This window comes from Mustela nivalis (genome assembly GCF_964662115.1).
Source record: "Mustela nivalis genome assembly, chromosome: 8".
In the NCBI taxonomy this organism is placed as follows: domain Eukaryota; kingdom Metazoa; phylum Chordata; class Mammalia; order Carnivora; family Mustelidae; genus Mustela; species Mustela nivalis.
The window spans coordinates 108,978,172-108,985,156 of record NC_139027.1 but is presented as its reverse complement, the minus strand read 5'-3'; the positions used below and the strand labels follow the sequence as shown (position 1 = coordinate 108,985,156).

At 38.5% G+C, this 6,985-nt stretch overlaps 1 long non-coding RNA gene across 1 annotated transcript; it reads right to left on the bottom strand.

Moving 5' to 3' along the window:
* Nucleotides 1-236: 236 nt before the first annotated feature.
* On the bottom strand, nt 237-6,306 carry LOC309871002. Its single transcript, XR_014314932.1, has 4 exons — nt 6,226-6,306; nt 1,819-2,010; nt 1,203-1,338; nt 237-714 (listed from the first exon to the last, which is right to left on the bottom strand). It is a non-coding gene; the product is annotated as an uncharacterized lncRNA (long non-coding RNA).
* Nucleotides 6,307-6,985: the final 679 nt, after the last annotated feature.

Genomic DNA, 6,985 nt, shown 5'->3' with positions numbered 1-6,985 from the left:
CATGGTCAGAATAGTGGCTGTGCAAAAACAGCCACTTCTAACCCAACATGTCTGCTGTGTGCCTCACTTTTGAGTCATGACACTTCCTGTCACAGACAAGCTTTCACTTGTAGGCACTTTGAAGTGTTCTAGCAGGAAGGGGAAGTGACTGTTTCTTCTTTTGTGTCCATCACCAGCATAAATGACAGATATACTTTAATTATAGTATAATTTCATTTTAATTTATGGGGACCAAATCCATAGGAAAAAATATTAAAATTTCCAGATATCCAGCAGTGTAATGACTAAATTTGTTCCTTGTGCATTTATGGTACATCTTTTGTAATACAACATAAGGTACATATGATATTCTCTGAGCTGATGGTACTGACAGTTTGGCTCAGAAAGAAAAATTTTATGTTTTAGTGGGAAAGAAAAGCTGAAAAAGAATATTTTAATAGAGTTGATTGTGTTGAATAAACAGTGATTGGGTAATTGTGAATAGTGTTAGTGTTGGGGATAGGGTTAGGAACATGAAGCATAACCAGTATTTCCCAATGTTTAAGGCAGTGTTTTTAAAACTCTGTGCTATAGGTCACAAATGGCATTTTTTGAAAAATGAAACAGAACAAGAAGTATTAGAGTGCATTATGCTGGGTAAAGGGAAGTATTTACATACCGGTGTGTGTGCACTCACAGTTTGTGACATTAGTCCATTTCTTCAGTGGATCATGGCTGAAAAAAAAAGTTTGAAAAACACTGATGTAGGTATTTGAAATTTTTTTTTTTTAATTGACATAGAGCCAGATAACTTTGGATCCCATGGTGAGTTGCTTTTTTTTTTTTTTTTTCTCAATCTCTTTCATTTTTTTTCTGATTAGTTAGAAAATCTCCATTTGGCACTAATGCATTTCTGTCATCTCTGTAACTCCCATGAGTCTTCCTTTTAAAGGAAGAGAAGCAGGCCTCAGGCTCAGGGTCTAGGGTGGGAAGCATTTCTGTTTATGTTCTATTGGAACTTCTCTCATATACTCTTGTCTACTTCAATGTTTTCCACAAGGACTTGTTATTTTTTCAGTGACTTGATTTAAGCAAAACAAAAAAAAGGGGGGGGGTGTTGAGAAGAAAATATCAAGTGGTTTATCTATGGCAAATAATGCTGAAGGAGTTCTGAGATTGGCTGGGGAGTTTGGGAACCATTTTGGTGTCTTGGGCTGCATTACCCTCCCTGGAGTTCAGGGCCATCTGGTAGACTTGCCCTTGGCAGGCACAACTGGAGCCTTCTTCATGAAGCTGATTAGGCTGGTTGCCATGGGCATTCCCAGACTTCCCAGGTGTTGCAGGTGTTACAGGTGACAGCTGCATTTCCCCCATAGAAATGAAGAAAACATAGGCAGCTTTGTCCCAGGAAGTACCCTGTGCTGGCCTCCCACTGCTAATACCTACCACTATGCTAACATTTTCATCAGAGACAGTGTCTTGGTTCTTAGAACTTTTCACTTTTTCTTAGATTTGCCATATCATCTCTCTCTCTCTCTATATATATATATATCAAGATTTTGTGTATATGTATGTATATATATATATATATATACACACACACACACATACACACATACTTATATATATATATATATAAAATATATAAAAATGTTTATGTAAGTTTATACAAAATATGTAAAAATCTTGATTATATATATATATATCTACACTACACACATGTACATGCACACATACATATATACATATATATGTGTATTTTTCTTCTACCTAAGCATTGCCTCAGCAGGGAAAAAATACCATCTGGATAGGAAAATCAAATTGGGTGATGATACAGACCCTACTAAGGACAGATAACCAAGTTCACATGCCCATTTTCAGTGGCCACCCTGAGAGCCGGCTCTACTTCCTGGCCAGGTCATGACGGAAAATTATTTTGGGCCTTTGTGTGCAGAGAAACCTGAGAAAACCAAGTGTGGCCTGAGGCCTGAAGTCCAGCTGGCCTTGTTGTCCTTTCTCTGAGTAAAGAGCCTAAAAATAAAACAGAGACAACAAGTGTTAACACAGGCATCAGCTCTCGTTTCTGGTACAGATAACACGCCTTTTATTAGAAGAATAAGTAGGCCGGCAGGTAAATTGAGAGTTGCCTTTGTCCTGTCCTAGATTTTTCTGTATCAACACCAGGGCTTATTTTCTCTTTCTTTCAATTAGCTTGGAACAGTCAGTTTTGCAATTCCTTCTCCCACCTCGAGGGGTGAGAGCCAGTAGGGCGGCTAAAACTCCATCTGCATCTTCAGTGAACTGACCTTCCCCTGGGGGCACAAGTGGTACCCTCTGCTGGGGTAGGAATCCTATTGTCCTGTCTATGTTAAGATTCAACTTGCACCCCCAAACCATTATGAATTTCCTTTCTTCTTTCTTCCGGGATCCCTTTATGAGTGACATCATTTGGGAGGCAACACTTTGGTCCTGATGGAAGTCAGCTTTGTGAAAGGAGGTTGCAGATTTTGAGGAAAAGTCCATATTTCTGCCCATATGGCTTTGGCTGTACTTGCGTGGCTAAATAGAGTACAGAGGAAATACAGACAGAATGAATTGCCCAGCGATTTATGCCTTTGGCAAGTTGTTCGGGGGGGCTTCAGAGAAACAGGGGAGAGGACCAAAGGGCTCTGCATTTCATTTTAAAAATAGCCAGCCTTGGGCTCCTCCTCTTCCTGCTCCTGTCTCCTCTTCTCACAGGGAGAGCTTTTGAAAGGAATTCCCCTCCCCCACCCCCTCCCCCTCCTCCATCCCTTCTTCTTCCCACTGTTTCTCTGACGCCAGTTTATTTGAATGGCGAGATTTTTCTGAGCTGGGATAAGTGAGATACAGGAAATCACTTTTGAAAGACTTCTTTATGCTTGTTGTCATCATCACCTTAGTATGAAGGACAACCAGAGGGTCCGGTGACGAAAGCGGAGGCCTGGGCCAGCAAGGACATTTAAGGAGCCAGAGGTAATAGAGACAGAACTGATCATCCACAGAGGTCAACAGCCATGGCCGAGGTGGTGAACTTCACTTGCTCTGTCCCATTGGTGGAACTTCAGATCACATCCTGAAATCTCAGAATCTTTAGATGTTTTATTGTGCTGCTAATAACAATCAGGGTCAGGGGGCACTCCAAAGCACCGAAATACTACTCCGCCCCTTTTCACTCCCTGAAGTTCTTGATGCTTCATGCACCTGCATGGCCAGGATTACATGGTGACCAAACGCCCTTCCTTACACTGAAACTTAGGAATCTTTTACCTAATTCTGAGTTGCTTGCACTCTACTATAGCTGAGCCCAAACCTAGGATGATTTTGTTTCTACTGAGAGCTGTGTATGTTCAGGTTTTAAGTTTCCAAAGTGGGGAGGTAGAGGCTCCTTTCTTACCCATCCCCCAGTCAAAATGTTTAAGTGGTTTAAACATTTTTAAGAGGCTCTGCAGAACTGGATGAAGTGATTAATAGTTTTCTGTTATTCAAGTGCTTAATGCTGCATATATTTAGGTCCCTGGTTCTCAAAATATGGTCTCTAAACCAGCATCAAGAGTATTAGGATCATCCAGGAACTTGTTAGAAATGCAATTTCTAAGATTGCAGTCCAGAACTTTGGAATTAGAAATTCTGCAAGTCAGAGCTGTGGTTTAAGTCCCTCTAGGTGATTCCAATGCAGGATTGAGAAACTTTCATTTAGATACCTCAGAAAGCCAGCACTGTCTCCTTGTTTTAAAGTTGATGGTAAAACTGCTAAGAATCCTATCAGATGGCACAAATACTTTTTCTGAAGCTCACAACTTCTATGGGATGTCTCTCATACAGGAATTAGATGGAATTAAGTATAATTATGGCCATGGAACTGCATCCGTTCTCAAAGGATTACCTTGAAATAAACGTACAGATGTTGAATTTTTTTTCCTTTCATTAATGTTCATTGTAAAGTTGGAGAAATGTTTTCTGACTGGATAAAAGAACCGGTCTCAGAAGGTCAGAAAGTGGCAATATAGAATTCAGAAAAATTCTTTAAGATATTTTCTTAGAAAAATAATTATTATCTGACAACAGTATCGCCAAACTCTTAATAGATATTAAATATAGATTCCATCAGTTTGTGTTTTTATGTTTGATAATAAATCACAGCTCAGTTAATAGAGCAGCCTGGAATGAGAAAAATTCTCTTTCTTCTTTTCAGGGTTTCTCAGAGGAATAATAAGATATTTTTTCCCCCTTGCCCAGTCACCTTTGCTTAATATTTCACGTCTGGTTCTTAGAAAGGAATAGGTTGATTTGAATGAAAAAAGAAGGGCAGCATTCTAATTGGACTGAGATCTACCATACCTGTCCCTGTGGAAGAGAGAGCAGTCCTGATGCACGTTTGCTGATGTGTGGTTCACTAAACTTAAATCATCCCTTTTTTTTTTTCACTAACCTCAAATTTCAAATAAAGCAGAAGTGAAAGAAATCTGGAAAACACCAAGTTGTAGAAAGCGGGACCTCAGAATAAAATGGACTTCAAATTTGTACATCAAGAGCTGTCTTGGGGTGCCTGGGTGGCTCAGTGGGTTAAAGCCTCTGCCTTCAGCTCAGGTCATGATCCCAGGGTCCTGGGATTGAGCCTGGAGACGAGGCTCTCTGCTCAGCGGGAAGCCTGCTTCCTCTTCTCTCCCTGCCTGCCTCTCTGCCTACTTGTGATCTCTGTCAAATAAATAAAATCTTTAAAAAAATAAATTAAAAAAAAAAAAAAAGAGCTGCCTCCAGGGCATCTTTCTGAAATGGGTCATGTATTTGCAACACCAACACTTGCTAACCTTTCCAGGGAAGAGCCTAAGTGAACACCTGCTTTGGGTGGTGTTGTAAATCCATCTTTGCCCTGCCAACCCTCCCACTTCAAACTGTTTAATTTCACTAGAAATATACATGTTTTCAAACATTTTGAGGGAAAAAAATTATTTCAGAACTTTCTTGATGTATAAGTAAAGGCCATTTGTATCCATTCTTTTCTGTTTTAAGGAAACAAATTCACAAAATATTAGAGAGATTTTTTTTTTCTTAGTAGAATTATACTGTTGCTAAAACTGTTTTGAAACCTGTTTATTTTCCACATTGCTTCATTTGATAATTGGATTTTCTAAACAAAAAAAAGGTTGTTACACTTGTGTTTCCTGTGTTGAGAATTCAATAGAGGCTTAATAAATATGCCATCTCCCGAGTAGTCAAGTCGAATCTAGAACTTGACCTTTTTTTTTTTTTTTTTTTTTTTTATTCTCCCATATTTCTGAAGGAGATTTGGTAACATAATCTGAAATTTGCACTTTGAGGCCTGGACGACACCTTAGTTCTCCTTTCATGCAACCCTGTAATTTATAGGTGAGGAAACTAAAGGATAGAAATGTTAATTGAAAGTCCCAGGGACTCATGAGGAAAAAAATTCCATAGAACCTGGGACCCACATATCTCTGTTTTGGTCTATTCCCATTACGGACACTCCTATGAACAATCAACTACCAAATAAAGCAATGTCATTTCTGATTTCTTTTCTATTTACTTAAGTTTCTTTGCCTGCTCCTACCAATACATATACCACAAAAGGATATTTTTAAGACCTGAGTGCCTGAGAACATGACTTTCTCCTTTTTTTTGGTTTTATAGATTATTTGACAGTGGCTGGCCTTGAGAAAATCCTTAACAGAAAAGACATTTTCTATGTTACTTAAGAGATAACTTTGCTTTTGGTCTGGCATTATTTCTTTTTCTTTACTGTGCTTTTCCAATTTTATGTTTTATATTTTTATTATGTTTATTTTCAAACATACTTTTACAAGAGGAGAGAATATTCTATTGATCTGCGGTAACCCAACCCAGATCCAACAATTACTGAGGGTTTGCAATTCTTGTTAATCTTTTCCTTTCCCTCTCATTTTTTTTTTCTGTATTGTTTTAAAGCAAATTCCAAACATCATTTCATTCCACCATACATTCCTCTCAGCACACATCTCTAAAGAGTTATGGATATTTTGCTACATAAACCTAATGCTATTATCACCCCTAAAAATTATAATTACAAGGTCATCAAATATCCAGTCACTATTATAATTTCTATTATTTCCTCAAAAAATATTTTTAAGAGCTGTCTTTTTCCATTATTCAAATGTATAGCTATAGGTTCAGGACTCTAGCAAACATTGAAAATTCAAATAAGAAAGAAAACTGAAGAAGAAAACTTACTTAGCGAGAAGGGTTTTCCCAAATTCTCACAGCTCTAATCTGGATACCATTCAGTGTGACAGGCTTCTCACTGGGTTCCCACAGCTGGTTAGTGTTTTGAATTCCAGCTCCATGAACTCATATCAGGCTACATGGGCTAATGCTCAGCGCCCAACCTAGTGCTGATATCTCTGATGACAGAGTAATGGAGCAACCACGGGCATTGTCTGCCTCTTACTAAATGCACTGTCATCTGTGTTATTCTTCCATCTCTGCAGGGAGAAAGTGACTCTAATGCCTCTTGGAAGCATTTAAGCCATTATGGAGGCAAAAGTAATGCCATTCAGGCATCCTTTATTGAATGACCAATAAAATAACCTGCTACCTTGTGAAGGAGCTTCTGGATCTCCAGGGCCATGTGCTGTTTAGATGCACACCTCTTTATGTTCAAGTTTCTGCTTCTGTGTTGAGTTTTGTGAAAGATATATGAAGATAAAATAGAGAAAAAAATACAAAGGCACAATTAGGTAGAGAGAAAGTTAGTTTAGGCACTGAATTTTGATGACTTTCTTATCTCATAACAGATAAAGTTTCTTATAGTGACCACGGTCTTCTGCTTATGGTAAAAGAAAAAGGAACTACATGCAAATCAGAACTCATCTGTTGGAAAGCATTACAGACCCTTCTTTAGATGCCCAAAGGGTGCTATTTTAGGGAACTCTTTTGACCCTCCCCAGTATCTAAAAGGCACATTGTACTTATTGAATGATGCCTGGAATTT